This window comes from Amborella trichopoda, chromosome 1, assembly GCF_054954075.1.
Source record: "Amborella trichopoda isolate Santa Cruz 75 chromosome 1, AtrichopodaSantaCruz75HAP2 v2.0, whole genome shotgun sequence".
NCBI lineage: Eukaryota > Viridiplantae > Streptophyta > Magnoliopsida > Amborellales > Amborellaceae > Amborella > Amborella trichopoda.
The window spans coordinates 30,397,545-30,415,409 of NC_142336.1; the positions used below are offsets into that span (position 1 = coordinate 30,397,545).

General features: G+C 32.2%; 1 pseudogene; it reads left to right on the forward strand.

Annotated features, from left to right (window-relative positions):
• The window catches only part of LOC105420882 (uncharacterized), a 74,697-nt pseudogene extending 63,964 nt beyond the window's left edge, over positions 1–10,733 (forward strand).
• Positions 10,734–17,865: the final 7,132 nt, after the last annotated feature.

Genomic DNA, 17,865 nt, shown 5'->3' on the forward strand with positions numbered 1-17,865 from the left:
TTAAAGCAATATTCTGGGATCTAGGGTTCATATCAAACCCTTGTGTTTTTAAGTTTAAAGTACGGACTTTTAGAAGGTTGGGATCAGTTATGGAAACAGAAAAATTAGGAAAATAGTTAGGTATGTAGGACCATTACACAAACTAGACTCGACTACTCTTAGTAGGGAAACAAAAAACTTATTACGTCCGTTGTCACGAAGGCATAATAGTATAGAATTATTTAATTCTTGTCTTGGCAAAGGTTTAACTGCTATTTGGATTAATCCAAGATGTAAATATTTGTATTTCTTTGTCTTATGTTTTTCAATTATTGTTGTTGTTGCTGCCACTAACCCGGTCCCCCTGCAAAAATTCACGGGTTAAAAAATCAGGGAAAAAATTAGAAGTACCTTTAATGTGTTCGATATCAAAGTCAAATGAGGATAGTATGGCTTGCCATCTGGCTAAATTTTTTTTTGAAACTAGGTTTTTTACATCGTTGAGCAAAATATCTTTTGCTGCCTTGCAATCTGTTCGTATGAGAAATTTTTTATTTAGAAGATCACTTTGGAACTTAATAACACAATGAACAATGGCTAAAATCTCTTGTTTAACCGTTGAATAATTTTGCTGAGTTTTGTTCCATGATTGAATAAATCTAATCAATTGTTCTTTATTTGAAATTTGTTGTTTCAAAATTCTTTCTAATCCAATTTCAGAGTCATCACATTCAATTATTTTAAAAGCATTAGGATTTTAGAGAATAAGGCAAGGTAATTCCTTAGCCTTGCTTTTTATTTTCCTAATTGCCATAGTATGTTCTTCAGTCCACTGTGGTGGATTCTTTTTTAACATTTCGAATAAAGGTTTGGCATCAATGGCTTGATTTTTATAAAAATCTGATATATAATTCAGACATCCTAAAAATCTTTGAAGTTCTGTTTTATCCAAAATAATGTCTTCAAATTTATTAACAAATTTTGTTGCCCGATCAATTGGGACAATACTTCCTTGGAATATATTATGACCAAAAAACCTTTTTTTTGTTTGGCATAGGCGACTTTTCTTAGTCGAGACTCCCAAACTTGCAACTTTTATTGCATTTATAAAAACATTTATATGTTTGAAATGTTGTTCTAGCGTTTTTGAAAATATTAAAATATCATCTATGTAATCAATCACTAATTTTATACAAGGGTCAAAGACATCATTCATAATATTCTGAAATTCTGAAGGAGCATTTTTATGGCCAAAAGGCATGACGTTCTATTCATATTGTCCAAATGGGACATTAACAGTAGTTTTGTATCTATCTTTTAGAAAAGATGCAACATTTATAAGTCTGTCTAGTAAATCTTTTTTATTCGGGATTGGATATCTTACCCATTTAAGTACCTTATTCAAAGGTTTATATTTTGTTACCAACCTGGTTTCTCCTCTTTCCTTTTCTGAGGCCTTCTCAACGTAAAAAGCTGAACAGCTCCAAGGAGATGAACTTTTCCTGATTAGCTGTTACTATAGCAACTCATTAATTTCCTTTTTACATATTTCAAGAAGTCTAGTATTCATTTGAATAGGTCTAGCTTTTGTGTGCATTTTATTTTCATTAAAATCTTCTTCATAAGGTAAACATACTATATGTTTCTTTCTATTCCAAAATGCATTTGGCAAATCAGAGCATATTTCATTTTCTATTTTCTTTTTAATTTCATTAATATTTCTTATATTTTCTGGAAGATAAAGTTTTTCTTCCATTAGTTTATATTTGACTTTCTCTTTTAAATAATTTTAAAAAAAAAAAATTCTTTCTACAGTTTGTTTAACATTATTTATTTCTTTTACTTTTGGTATATCCACAAATTCAAAATTTATGTTATATCCTTCTATATTTGATTCAATTCCTGAACTATCAATTTTTAGTGGATATAATAAGTATAAAAAGGGCGTTCCAAGTATTACGGCTGGACTCAGACCTTTTACCATAATAAAAGGTATTTCGAAACAATTGCCATTATTGCATAATGCGGCATTAGGTAATTTATAATTTATCGTTAGTTTGCTACCATCTGATGTATTTAATATTTGTGTCGTTTTGATAAAATATTTTGTCGGAACTAACCTTTCATTTATGCAATTGAAGTCTGCTCGTGAGTCGATTAACACTAAGGACTGAAATCTATACTCTTTATTTACAATTATTTTTATTAGAGTAAACCATTTCTATGTTATTACTTTATTAGGTAAATTTACATGACTATCGGTTGGTAAGATACTAGTTGTTTGGTTTGAGTTAGAGGATTCTGGTTTTCTCCTAGTGGTTTCATATTATAGTTATTTATAATTTTATCAAAGTCTAATTCTTCATCTGTATCTTTAGAAGTATTTTGGGGATTTGATATTAATTCTAGAACTCTCGTTCCATTTTTGAGGATTATCAATTCATTCTTAACCTCTATTATCTCATGTTTTAGCTCAGCTATAGAAGGTTCCTTTTGAATACTTTCTTTTTTATTAATTCTTTTTAAAATCTCTGCTAGACTATATTCTTCTTGAAGTTTTATAAGAGGGGGAGGTTTCTTTTTTATTTTGGTTATTTGAATGAATTGGGTTAAAGCCTCTTTTGGATCTGTTATTTTGACTTCTGGATCTGTTATTTTATCTATTATTTCTATTATCAGATTAGCTTCTTCAGTAAGAATATGACAAGAACAATTCTCTATTTCCATATTTTTGTCAGATTCTGAGCTACTAAATATCAAATCTTCATCTTCTATTTCTCCTCTCAATGGTTCAGTAGAACTAGATGTACTAGTTTCAAAATGTTCATCAATTTGTAAAATATGATATAATTGTCGTTTAATACCATCTCCAATTTGTAAAGTATTTATTTTCCTTTTTATTTTGGACATATTCTTGTAATGTCCTACTTTTCCACAATTATAGCATACTGTTGTTTTCCTTTTTCCATTTGTTCTTTTAAAATTATTTCTTGGAGCAAATTTCTTGGTGAGTCTTTCTTTATTGTTACCCTTATTGCTTGACTTTTATTTATTTATTCTTTTATAGGGTTTGTCAGATAAAGGTATAGTATTATAACCAAATTGCTCAGAAAAATCACCTAGTTCCTTTTTGCCCGTCATTCTTTGTTTATCAAGTTGTTTTCTCTGTTTCAAATCAGTACAAAGGACAAGTCCTTCTGAACTTATCTCTACAGATAGTTCTCCTAAGGTGTAAAGGGAATATGGGAATATTCCTCCATGCATATTTGTTAGCGTGGTTTTTATTTTTTCTGTAAATAGGTATGGCAGTCCTCCATCAAACTTTTCCTTCCAGTGATCAGCACTACGATCTTCCTGAGAGAGTTGACAGGAAAAGAATACATCTTTATACCATTTGTAGTGGGATAATGTTGGGCATCGTAAATTGGATAGTAGATCTTCGGACCTAGCATCTAACAGGGAAGTACTTCCTACAAAATGGAGAGTTATTGTATAAATAAGTGTGTTTACCGCATCACTTTCACTCTGAGGTATATCTTGATTGTATTCATTCTTTATTGTCCACTGTTTGGTGGCATTTAATATTTTTTGTTGGTGGTTTCACCCATATGAAAGTCCCACCAGCCTCTCAGCCATCCGGTAAAACCACAGACAATAGCTTTAGCTACCTCCCGGTCATGGTTTCCAACTATCTTACAGGCTGTAGCATACATAGTCATATGCTTCATACTATCTAATATTTGATGGTCAGACCTACCATCTATATTCCAATTGACAATTGTTCAACCCGAATATGATACAATACTTGATATTAAATCTTCCTCGAACTATATATCTACTGGAGTAGGCCTAGTATGGTACATTCTTGTATGATAAGTTGGTCTCCATTTTTTGCCATAGTCTATTCGGTTAATATCGAAACTATTTTCTTTGAAGGCTTCTTCCATTTGTCGTATATCTTCAATAGCTGAATCTTCTTGTAGGACCATAGCTTCTGATTCAACTACAATCCCTTTTCCCTTTCTATCTTCCTTTATATTCAGCTTTGACAATTTCTTTATTAATTCATCAATCAATTTCAATGTTTTCTTCCTTCTTGTTGGCTATTTCTAAATTGAACTTTCATTCATTTATCTCTGGAGGGGGTTTAAACAAATAGCCTTTTTTTTCTCATCTGCTTTATGCATACTATTGGATTTATTTACTATGTTCTCGATCCTAGTGGTCCGTCTACCAATAGATTGTAAACACAAATTAGTATAGTTATTTTATTCAATTATATAAGATATTATTTTTATCTTATGACTATGATTCTCATTTTCTCTTGGTATTAATTTATATGGAGAAGCTTTTGTTTCAAGTTTTTCTGCAATTGTTCCTTTTATTTGGAGGCTTCTTTCAGGAGGCTGTATACTATGTATTTCTTCTCCCTCAGTCGTATGGAAAACCTGGTATTGGTTTTCTAATGCATTAAGTTCAAAATTAGGAATTGAAATATTTTTTTCTTTTAAAATTGCCTTTAACAATATAAAAAATCTTATATTTTGTTTATTCTTTTTTACAAATTTATTATATCTTTTATGCATAGCATCTAGCATTTTATTTGGAAATTCTGCTAAATGCCCGTCTTTTATTTGTTTACTATCTTTTGAAAGATAGTCATTTTTAAGCAACTCTGTATCCATTTTAAATTTTCTTCTTTTTGAAGGGTTAAAACATTAAAATCTAAATCTGAAAATGTCGGTTCATTTCCAGATGAACTTGGTTCATAGACCTTGTAAACTGGTATATGAATATTACTATTTGTCCTAGATAATCGCTCTATTATAGGTTTTTCATAAATGGTAGAAGTGGAATGCCTAGAAGGAGTGGGTATCCTATTGGGATTTCTTATAGATCCTTCTGATAGGTTCAATCTAGTCGTACGATTGGAACTAAATTGGATTTCAATATTACTGTCAGGATATTCTATTATTTTATCTGGTTCACAATTAATTGGAGTTCTATAGTGTTCATTCTCATTTTGTATTGACCAATTATCAGGAAGTATGATTTACGACCATGTTATTGACCTAGGAATTACAGTATTAGACTTCTCCATATTTGTTTTGAAGAACATCATTTGTCATTATGTATCCATCTGGAAAACATTGGGGCTTAAGGTACTCATTACTTTATAGCATATCCTGTATATTAAAGCAATATTTTGGGATCCAGGGTTCATATCAAACCCTTGTGTTTTTAAGTTTAAAGTACGGACTTTTAGAAGGTTGAGATCTTTTATGGAAACAAAAAAATTAGAAAAACAGTTAAAGTATATAGGACCATTACACAAACTAGACTCGACTACTCTTAGTAGGGAATCAGAAAACTTATTACGTCTGCTGTCACGAAGGCATAATAGTATAGAATTATTTAATCCTAGTCTTGTCAAAGGTTTAACTGCTATTTGGATTAATCCTATATGCAAATATTTGTATTCCTGTGTCTTATGTTTTTCAATTATTGCTGCTGTTGCTGCCACTTTCCCGGTCCCCCTGCAAAAATTCACGGGTTAAAAAATCAGTGAGAAATTAGAAGTACATTTAATGTGTTCGATATCAAAGTCAAATGAGGATAGTATGACTTGCCATATGGCAAAGAACTGTTTTGAAACTAGGTTTTTTACATCTTTGAGCAAAATATCTTTTGCAGCCTTGCAATCTGTTCGTATGATAAATTTTTTATTTAGAAGATCACTTTGGTACTTAATAACACAATGAACAGTGGCTAAAGTCTCTTTTTTAACCGTTGAATAATTTTTCTGAGTTTTGTTCCATGCTTTTGATGTAAATCTAACCAATTGCTCTTTATTTGAAATTTGTTGTTTCAAAATTCCTCCTAATCCAATTTCAGAGGCATCACATTCAATTATTTTAAAAGCATTAGGATTTGAGAGAGTAAGGCAAAGTAATTCCTTAGCCTTGCTTTTTATTTTCCTAATTGCCATAGTCTGTTCTTCAGTCCACTGTGGTGGATTCTTTTTTAACCTTTCGAATAAAGGTTTGGCATCAATGGCTAGATTTTTATAAAAATCTGATATATAATTCAAACATCCTAAAAGTCTTTGAAGTTTTCTCTTATGCAAAATAATGTATGGAAATTTATTAGCAAATTCTATTGCCCTATCAATTGGGACAATTCTTCCTTGGCATATATTATGACCCAAAAACCTTATTTTTGTTTGGCATAGGCTAATTTTCTTAGCCGATACGACTAAACCTGCAGCTTTTATTGCATTTATAAAAAAATTTATATGTTTGAAATGCTGCTCTAGCGTTTTTGAAAATATTAAAACATCATCTATGTAGACAATCATAAATTTTATATAAGGGTTAAAGACATCATTCATAATATTCTGAAATTCTAAAGGAGCGTTTTTAAGGCTAAAAGGCATCACGTTCTATTCATATTGTCCAAATGGGACGTTAAAAGCAGTTTTGTATCTATCTTTTTTGGCTATTTGAATTTTCCAATATCCTGACTTTAACTCAAACTTAGAAAATATGCAAGCATTTACAAGTCTGTCTAGTAAATATTTTTTTTTCGAGATTGGATATCTTACCCATTTAAGTACCTTATTCAGAGGTTAATAATTTATTACCAACCTGGGTGCTCCTCTTTCTTTTTCTGAGGCCTTCTCAACGTAAAAAGCTGAACAGCTCCGAGGAGATGAACTTTTTCTGATTAGCTGTTTCTGTAGCAACTCATCAATTTCCTTTTTATATATTTCAAGAAGTCTAGGATTCATTTGAATAGGCCTAGCTTTTGTTGGTATTTTATTTTCATTAAAATCTTCTTCATATGGTAAACTTACTATATGTTTATTTCTATTCCGAAACGCATTTGGCAAATCAGTGCATATTTCATTTTCTATTTTCTTTTTAATTTCGTTAATATTTTTTATATTTTCTGGAAGATAAAGTTTTTCTTCCATTAGTTTATATTTCACTTCCTCTTTTAAATAAAATAAAAACTTTTCTTTTCTTTCTACAGTTTGTTTAACATTATTTATTTCTTTTATTTTTGGTTTATCCACAAATTCAAATTTTATGTTATGTCCTTCTATATTCGATTCAATTCCTGAACTATCAATTTTAATGGATATAATAAGTTTTAAAAGGGCGTTCCAAGTATTATGGCTTGACTTCGACCTTTTACCATAATAAAAGGCATTTCGAAACAATTTTTTATTTTGAAGATCACTTTGGAACTTAATAACACAATGAACAATGGCTAAAATCTCTTTTTTAACCGTTGAATAATTTTGCTGAGTTTTGTTCCATGCTTTTGATGTAAATCTAACCAATTGTTCTTTATTTGAAATTTGTTGTTTCAAAATTCCTCCTAATCCAATTTCAGAGGCATCACATTCAATTTTTTTAAAAGCATTAGGATTTGAGAGATTATGGCAAGGTAATTCCTTAGCTTTGCTTTTTATTTTCTTAATTGCCATTATATGTTCTTCAGTCCACTGTGGTGGATTCTTTTTTAACCTTTTGAATAAAGGTTTTGCATCAATGACTAGATTTTTATAAAAATATGATATATAATTCAGACATCTTAAAAATCTTTGAATTTTTGTTTTATCCAAAATAATGTTTTGCAATTTGTTAGCAAATTCTATTGCCCTATCAATTGGGACAATACTTCTTTGGAATAGTATATATATATATATATATATATATATATATATATATATATATATATATATGGGATAATCTAAACTTCAGAATCTCTCAAATTACAAAGGTTAAAGATAGAGAGAGTTGTGAATGGTGGATTTATTAATTTTATTGTTTATTTTTTAAAAAAAGTTACTTTTTGTCATATCTTCATCATTAAGTAAAGACAATTTTGTAAATATTATTACAAGATAAAGGGTACTTTTGTCATCTTCATAAAAGGTAAAGTTAAAATTTTTACTAAAATACAAGGGTACTCTACAAATAAAATTTCAGACACTAACTTCCAAAAAGTCATTGTACTTTTGTAAAACTTTCTAATTTGCTTAATGGTTAAGTTACCTATTAAAATAATTTTTTAAACAAAAAGTAATTATCTTTGGAATAAATACACCCATCACAACACCTTCTAACTTTACCCTTTGTATTTTGAGATGTTGTTAACGCTAGAGAAACCCTATATACATATAGGGGAAAGTTTATATAAAGCCGAGGCACCAAACAATCAAATTTGAGCCTACCTAAAAACTTTCATTAGAAGAGGTTGCCTTGATACCCAAATATCTTCAAATTGATCATCTCGACAATTCATGGACATCAAAAAATAAAGGATTTCAAGTTTTGGAAATAGTGTATTTTGTAATGCATTTTTGGATCGTCAATTTTCAAGAGTTTCTAGTTTTCATAGATTTGTCGATCTATACTATTTTTGAATTTTTAAACTTTATAAATAAAGATGAAAATATATTTTAAGGCTATCACAAAGATTTTCAATATTGAAACCACATTTCTTGATACTATTTGAAGGTAGGCTCTAATTTGATTGTTTAGAGCCTAGGCTCTATATAAACCGCACCCATATATATATATATACAAAGCTAAATCACTTGAAATTACAGGTCCAGTCAGCCCATATATATATGTATGGAAAAGATCCTATCAACCCATAGGCTGACAACTACAGTGTCAGGCAATGGTCCAGATTGAAACTGGGCCCAATCCGATGGTCACAATATCATTTCGTATTTGAATTTTCATGTTTTTTAATACAAAGCTAAATCAATTGAAATTTTGAGCGTCTACTATTAAAAAATAATAGAATCTAATAAAAATATTCAAAAATATTTCAAAAAACATAAATTGACCAAAATACCCCAAAGCCATTTTGAGGGTATTTTTGTCCATTTATTTTTTAAATATTTTTATTAGATGTGTCTTGATGATTAGAATGTATGTCTCAATTTTCAAGTGATTTGGATTTGTATAAAAAAATAAAAATTCAAATATGACATAAGGTCGTGACCATCAGATTGGCCCAGATTCAATATGGGCCATTGACTGGCATTGTAGTAGTCAGCCTATGGGCTGACAGCATTCATTCCCATATATATATATATATGTTTGTGTGTGTGTGTGTGTGTGTGTGTGTGTGTGTGTGTGGAAGCATCTACAAAATGCCTATAGGTGAAGGTCTACAGTACTTCACTTACACCTCGTCACCATCCAAAGTTCATCACATGGTCACAATTTTCGTAGTATTCGAATTTTTATAATTATTTTACTAATCATATTTATCTAAAATTTGGGACGTATGTACATATGACCAAGTCGCACCAAAATAAAATATTAAAAATAATAGTCATAAAATAAAATGATAATATTACCCTTGAAACTTTATAGGGGTATTTTGCGAATTATTATCATTCAAATTATTTGTTTCATATTTTATTCATATGCATCTCACTAAGGCGCACACACCTATAAAATTTCAGATCATTATGAATTGTAAAAAATAAAATTAAAACTTAAACATTATCAGACATCTGTGACCGTGTGATAAACTTTGAATGGTGATAAAGTCATAGGTGAAGTATTGTAGAACTTCACCTATAGGTATTTTCTAGTGTTTTCCTATATATTGAATATAGTATAATGTTGAATTTATTTGCCTTATACTATGATTTAATCATTGCTTAACAATAATGCTATTTGTGACATAGGCATCCTTTTATAAGAACAAAGTGTAGTTTTTTGTTTTTTTTGTTTTTGATAAGTGTTAACAAGAACAGAGTGTAGTTTAAATTTTAAAAGTTTTGTTTTTCTTAAACTAACTTTAAAAGTTGAAGACATTGCATACCTCAAAGTATATATACACCATTCTTGTCCTATTTGTAGTAAAAAGCTATCCAGGATATCAATTGTTGAGTTTATTTCATCATCATGATCATCCAAGCCGTATCTCAACTATTTGGGGTTGGTTACTCAAATTCTGTTATGCAAATGCGCTCTATCTAGTGCCATTACCCTCAGCCAGATCATAAGTTACTACATCTCTTCTCACTACTTCTATCCGCTTTTGGGCTTTTAAGTTTCTATGTGCTTATCTAAACATTTGCATTATTACCTTGGACCTTATAATTATTTAAAATTCATGTTAACATTATCATGAAATTTGTTCCATCTAATATGGCCATTATTTGAATGTATTTTTGTTCAATAAGATGACTTGTAAAAATCCCAATTTGAAGGAGTAGTTATTGGTTGAACATGTCATTCCCTAATTGTCAAGCTTTGATGACTTGGGCCAAAAGGGCTAGGATGCTTCACAAATAGGTCCCTGAAAATTTTGACTATGAGTAAATGAATGATGGTCATATTGTAGAAACAACAAAATTACTATTGCACGTATACATCAGCACATCAAAGAAGTCCTCTTTCCACTTAGTTGTAAATTTAATTTTGTTTTAAGATTTATTCTATATGATTGGTTGACATGGATCGCTTCACTTTTGTTCTAGGTGGTGGGCCTATAACTGGAATTGAGTATCTGTCTCTGCTGTCAAAGTACAAACCTGTGTTGCATTGGAAGGAAGATATTGCAGAGCATTACTTTTCGTATATTAGCATGTGGTTTATTACCCATCATTGATGTCAATCTCAAAGCGATTGGATGAAGCTCGAGCTTGGGGAGCTGGTTTGGCAATTTGGGAGATTGGACAAGGTTTGGACTATTTCTTTAATCTTTTGTGATAATGTTTCTAATTGTATTTGGGTCTGATAAAATGTCTGTCACCTTGCTTGACTTCATTTCCAGGAGTAAGATGTTCATTGTGATGCTTCTATGAGCTCCAAAGAAGTGTTGTAGTCGCTTTCCAATGCATCTGTCTTTTGGGTTCCTTCAATGCTAGCCTATGGGCTTCAAACGGTTGAAATATAATGGTATGGAAGGCTGTAGCTAACTGTTTGAGACTCAAATGCTCGCATATAGAATACATCCATTCTTTTCTTTCTGGCTTTCAGTTATCACTAATGACTACTTCCAACAGTGTTAAAAAAGGGTATCGGTCCTGGTTTTAAAACCCCCAATTTTTCCCTGTATTATCATGAGATTCTTCTATTTATTCATTCAAAAACACCTAAGAACACCAGCGAGCTAGCTCGGAATCGGTGGATGACATGTTCAATCCATCTATCCAATTTTAAAACACTGTTTTCCAACAAATGAGCTAAATAAGAAAATTTAGAATATCTAGAAAAAATGCCCAAAAACTAATTAAAGAACAAATTATGACGCATGAAAGAAGTTGAACATAACATGGAACCTCAAAGAAGCATAACAAGAATAAAAAGTAAAGGCGTATTAAAGTAAATACTAAAGTAAAAGGGAAAAGGAAGGAGGGCCTAGAATAAAGCCCAAAAGGGCAAGACAGAGGAAGGGGTCATTCTAATGTAAAAAATATGTCGACACATACATGCACATATATGGGTACACTCACATATGTATATTTACACACGGACATTGCATTTAGCCCTTCATTAAACAAAAAAAAAGAAAACAAAAAAGTGCCATGTAAGAATGGGCTCTTCTAACCGTTGGATCAAATATTTAATGGGTGATTATTGTGCGATAGAGCAACAGTCTCAAATATCTGATCCACGGTAAATGGTCATTTCCCTGCGAGATGAAGGGTTTCCCACATTGTTAGGGCCATTTAGTTCGTGTGAAGTTACTGTTAAATTGAAAACTAAAATTCCTTAGATCAGTTTTGGGTGGCCTCTGACCGTCGATCGACTTTTTCAATCTCGTAGAACAAAAAACCTTTGCAAGTCTTATTCTGCCCTTCTAAAAGGAATAACTGCTCTTGAAATTCAATGGCTGCAATTATTCTATTGATCAAGCTCAAACTTCAAAAGAAATTTTTTTGAAATTTGTGATACATCCAAGCTATCAAATTTTGCAGCAGATGGTTGCAAGCAATTGTGATCACCTTGTATCAAAGGTAAATAGTCTCATTGTAGACAATCTTTTTAGGGCCCGTTTGGATTCTTGGATTTTTCAATCTTGGGAAAAGTCAATTCTTGATTTCTTGGATTTGAGGTTTCTAGGAATTGAGATTTCCTAGAAATGTCGATTCCTTGTTTGAATCGCACCCGATAAAAATCATGAAAATGTAAATTCCTTGTTTGGATTGTCTAGAATATCTTTTTTTTGGAAATGCAAATTCTTTTTCTAAAAATTTTGAGATAGTTTCTCTCTCCAAAATTTTCTCTAAAATTTTAATACACTCTCTTGCAAAAACTTTAAATTTGAAATGATTTATCTCTAAAAATTTTGAGATAGTTTCTCTGTCTAAAAATTTTATATACTTTCTCTCTAAACATTGATATAGTTTCTCTCTAAAATTTTGAGATACTTTCTCTCTAGAACTTAAATTTGAGATAGTTTCTCTCTATAAAAATTTTAACATAGTTTCTCTCTCTAAACAATTTAGATAGTTTTTTTTTAAACAATTTTAGGTATTTCTCTCTCTAAAATATGATATAGTTTCTCTCCTTAAAATTTTAGTTTCTCTCTATAAAAATTTTGACATAGTTTCTCTCTCTAAACAATTTTAGATAGTTTATCTTTTTAAACAATTTTAAGTAGTTTCTCTCTCTAAAATTTTAAGGTACTTTCTCTATCTAAAATTTAAAATTGGAGATAGTTTTCTCTAAAAATTTTAATATGATATCTCCCTAAGAAACTTTAGGTACTTTATCACTCTAAAATTTGATAGAGATACTCTATTTAAAATTTTAAGATGCTTCCCTCTCTAAAACTTAAATTTTGAGATAGTTTCTCTCTCTAAAATTTTCAGGTAGTTTCTCTCCATAAATGAAGGTGAGAGGAAGAAAATTGAGTTTGAAAAATGAGACAAAAATGGGAGGGGGATGATATTTATAAAAAAAAAAGAAACCCGACCCAAAATGCATCCTAAAGTTATCCATTTCGACAAAAAGCGGGTTTAGATAACCCTAAAACCAAGAAAAATCATAAAAAAAATTTTTGAGGGTCGAAGGTCTGGGCGACAGCCCCGTGTCACCCAATTTCGTACTCAAACTTGAGCGACACCACCCGTGTCGCCCACACATTTTTTTGAAAAAAGTCCCTGTTTCATTCCTTTGCTCAAAATAATAATAAAAATAAATAAAAAATTTTATGGACGACACCATCCGTGTCGCCTACCTATGAGGACGACGCTCCTCGTGTCGCCTAGGCGACACCATTAGTGTCATCCATATATTTTTGCCAAAATTTTTCTTTTGTTTATTCCCCCTTGTTTTACTTCATCAAAAGAAAAAAAAAAAACTTTTGACTAGGCGATACCAACCGTGTTGCCCAAACTTCGGCGACACTACCCGTGTCGCCCAAACCGTTTTTCCCAAAAATGGCCCCACTTGATTTTAGGGTCTTCCGGGTATGGTTCTTGGTGTTGTCATGTGTTTTTACAACCATTTTAAAACATATTAATTAATTTTCAAAATTTTCAATCGCTCCTCTATAGCACGAGCGTAACTACCAACCAATTTTTCAAAAATAAACATATTTTCGAACGTTTTAATTAATTTTTCAAAATTTTGAAATGCTCCTTGGTTGCATGAGCCTAAACTGCCAACCAATTTTCCCAAACAAAATAAAAATTTCAAAAATTAAAAAAAAAAGAAAAAAGACAACACTCCTTGGTGTAATGAGCCTAAACTGCCAACCAATTTTTCAAAAATAAAATTTTCAAAAAAATAAAATAAGAAAGAAAACGCTCCTCGGTGGCATGAGCAGCCTAAACTGCCAACCAAATTCCAATTCAGGGCACAACCACCCTATTCAATGGAAAAATGTCAAACTCCTGCGACGTAAAAGAGCCGAGACAGGAAAAACGTCAAACTCGTGTGACGTAAAGAGCCGAGACAGGAAAAATGTCATACTCATGGGACATAAAAGAGCCAAGCAGGTAATGTCTAGCCCCATATGACGTAAAAAGTCGGGTGTATCCAAGGCACAACCACTCTGGAAAAATATTTATCCCCATATATTGTAAAATGTCGAGTGTATCCAGTTCAACGTCAAACATTTGCGACGTAAAAGAGTCGAGGTAGGGACCGTCTAGCCCCATATGACGCAAAAGGTCGGGTGTGTTTAGAGCACAACCACCTTGTTAACAGAAAAACGTTTATCCCTGTATGACGTAAAAGGGGGGTGTATTCCATTTATCCCCTTATTGACGTAAAAGGGTCGGGTGTATGGTCCATCGCTGCATGACGCTAAACTGCTTAGAGGGCTCTATGGTTGCAGGAGTTAAAATTGCTAGCTAACCCTGTTTTTTGAAATATCTTTCCCTTTTCAAATTTTTGACAATATGCCTTGTGTTTTCCAAAACTTTAATTTCTTTGTTAAAATCGTAAATTGTCCCTGCTCCAGGTTCTATTTCAAATCTCCCCCTACTTTCAAAATTGCTAAAAGGCTTTTAAAAACGAAGGAGCGTGGACACTCGTACATGATGATTATCGCATTTTCTGTGATTGCCACGTTGTTGCCTCGTCTCTCACTTCGGATTCTGTCAAATAAGTCTCTGCCTATAGAAAGCCTTTCCTTATATACAACATTAGGAAACCATAAGGAGATAAAAAAAAATGCCATGGTTAAAAAGAAACCAAATTGTGAAAACCCCTGAAGTTAAGTGGCATGGACAGAAAATCCAACTCGAGTTTCAAGCTTGTGTAACGCATCGACAGCTCACGTAGAAAACCCTAGGAGGAAAAATGCCCTAGGTAGGTGAGCTAGATGTGCGTAATGACTTGGAGGGATAGTTAGTGTGCCCCCTAACCACATGACTTCTTTTTTGACCCAAATGTTTTTTGAGAGCTTCATAAGAGGCTGAGGAAGACAAACAAATTGAAAACAATCAATTTGAACAACTTTTGGTTTGGGCGACACCACTGGTGTCGCCCAAGTCATCTAATAAATGTCCTGTTTTACCAAATAAATCATAAAAAAAAGTAAAAAAAGTTGTTTTGACCCAAATTCTTTCTGGTAGCTTCACAAGAGGATAAGGAATGTACTCAAAGTGAAAAATTTGGATTCTGACCAAGTTTGAATTGGGTGACATGGGCAGTGTCGCCTAGCTTGGACTGGGTGACACACCTAGTGTCGCCCAAATTACGGCCCGTGTTGTCTAGCCCCTTTTGCCCCGAACTGAATTTTGGTGCTTTTTAGATGATTTTTACACTTTTCTTGGGTGACACTAGGCATGTCACCAGGGCGACACGGCCTGTGTCGCCTAGATCAGTGACGCTCAAACTTCGCACTTTTTGACAGGGGATTTGTTTGTTACGTAAGTTTATCCATCTACACATGCTTTGACCCCTATGAGGCCTCTTTTCATGGGTATTTAGAGGGGAAAGATTAAGGGATAGAAAAGGAGGATGAATGATAGAGATAGAAAACTCAGAAAGATGAGAAACCCTAGGGATAGCTTCAGGAAACGCCCAGCCTCCTGGAACTTCAATCTTTAAGCCTGAGAGAGCCTAAATCTAAGACACCTAGAACCATCTATAGGGAACAACCACCCTATACTGAAGAGACTTGCTAGCTAATATATAGATCAAAGAGACAAAAGAAGACCAGTTCTGATACGGGCGAGCCCTAAAAGGCTCGAGAGTCCCGGGCCATCCGGCCCAGTTCAATATCATTTTCTTCCATTTTATCTCTTTTTCTTTAATTGTTTTCAATTTATTTTGATCTGATGGTTTACTTAAAAATCATATCTTATAATGTCTTGGATCATGCTAGCTCTGGCACAAATCTGAGAGTAGATCTGCTTGTTTCTATGAAGATCTAGCCTCAAATCTGAATTCGATTTGTCCCACTTTCTTTACCATTTCATTATCATTAGTTTAAAGTGTCAAATCCAAGAGATCTTCAACATCCGAAGATCTGTCAGATTTGCATCATAAACACTAGCTACACACCCTTGTTTCTTTCTAGACCAAGAAACAGTTTACCCTCCAAAGAGGAAAATATGTCTTGAGGTGGACTTACTATCGTCCTTAGCCTCAGCAAAATCTGCAGCTAAATATCCTATAACTTCAAGTTTATCTGCTTCAAAGCACAATTTTAAATGATTTATTCCCTTAATATACCTTAGAATTCTTTTTATTATTTTCCAATAAGCTATGTCTAGATTACTTTGATATCTACTAACAAGTCCTACAACATAACTCAAATTTGGTCTTATATATCTTACTACATACACCAAGCTATCAATAGCTTGTGCATAGGGAACATTAGGTTTTTCTTGTCCTTCTACTGGACAATCCTTCTTAGACAACTTTACTCCCTTTTCAACAGGAGTAGACAATGGCTTACAATTTTCCATTTGAAATCTTTTAAGAATAGAGTCAAGATATCTCTCTTAGCTCAAGTACAATATTTTTTATTTTCTATCTCTAGTTATTTTTATGCCTGGGACATAAGATGTTTCTCCCATATCTTTCATCTAAAACCTAAAAGAAAGCCATGACTTAGTTTTATCAATCATTTCTAAGTCATTTCCAGCTATCAGGATATTATCTACATATAATGAGAGTATTGTGAATTTACTCTCACTCTTCAAGACATAAACACAATGGTCTAATCTATTTACTACATATCCCATATGTAGGATGGCATCATGACATGTTAAGTACTATTGTCTTGAATATTGTTTTAAACTATAAAGACTTATTTAATTTGTATACTTTATTTTTTTGACCTGTAATTATGAAGCCCTCAGGTTGCTTTATGTAGATGCTTTCCTTTAGTTCACCATTCAAGAATGCAGTCTTTACATCTATTTGGTAAAGTTCTAGATCATAGTATGTAACGATTTCCAAAATTATTCTGATGGATATAAACATTGCAACTGAGGAATAAGTGTCGACATAGTCGACTCCCTTTCTTTGGGTAAAGCCCCCTTTGGTTAGCTTTAAATTTATCAATTCATCCATCAGATTTTAATTTCTTTTTAAGTGCCCATTTAGAACCTCTAGGTTTCCTATCTGATGGCAAATCACATAGATCTCAAACTTTATTTTTCTCTATAAAATCTAATTCTTGTCTCATGACATTAAGCCATTCTTGAGATTCTTGTGACTTCATAGCATCATTGAAGTCAAAAGGGTTATGGATTTCATCTAGGCCAATAAGGTTATCTGCCTCCTCTCTCATATAGATATAGAAATCATCAAGGTATGATGGAGGAACTCTAGACCTCTTTTGACCACTTAACATTAAGTGTGTGGGTACTTCAACATCATCTTGTTGATCAGAGCTATCCATATCCACTGTAGGTAGTGGTTCTAAGTCCTTTATGATATTAAGTAGATAGTCATTATACACTACATGTAGGTTTTCTTCAATAAAATCTTCTAGGAACTCAACATCTCTACTTTCAATGAGCTCCTTATCTTTATGATAAAATGAAATATCCCTTTGATCCTTTGGGGTATCCTATAAAATTACAAACTAGAGTTTTGTTTTCTAACTTATTTCTATGCTGATATGAAACTAGGACATGCGTAATTAAACCCCACTTCTTTAAATTAGATAGATCAGGTTTTCTACCTGCCCACAGTTAATAAGGGATATAATCTATTGCCTTAATTGGAACTTTTCTTCAAAAGGTCTTGGGTAGATTAACATGAGCTATCATGGATCTAGTCATTTCTAAGAGGGTTCTATTACGCCTTTCAGCTATTCCTTTTTGTTGTTACCTATAAGGCATAGTGGTATGTCTTTTAATATTATATTCTTGGCAATAAGCATTGAAAGCTTCGGATGTATTTTCACCTCCCCTATCAATTCTAA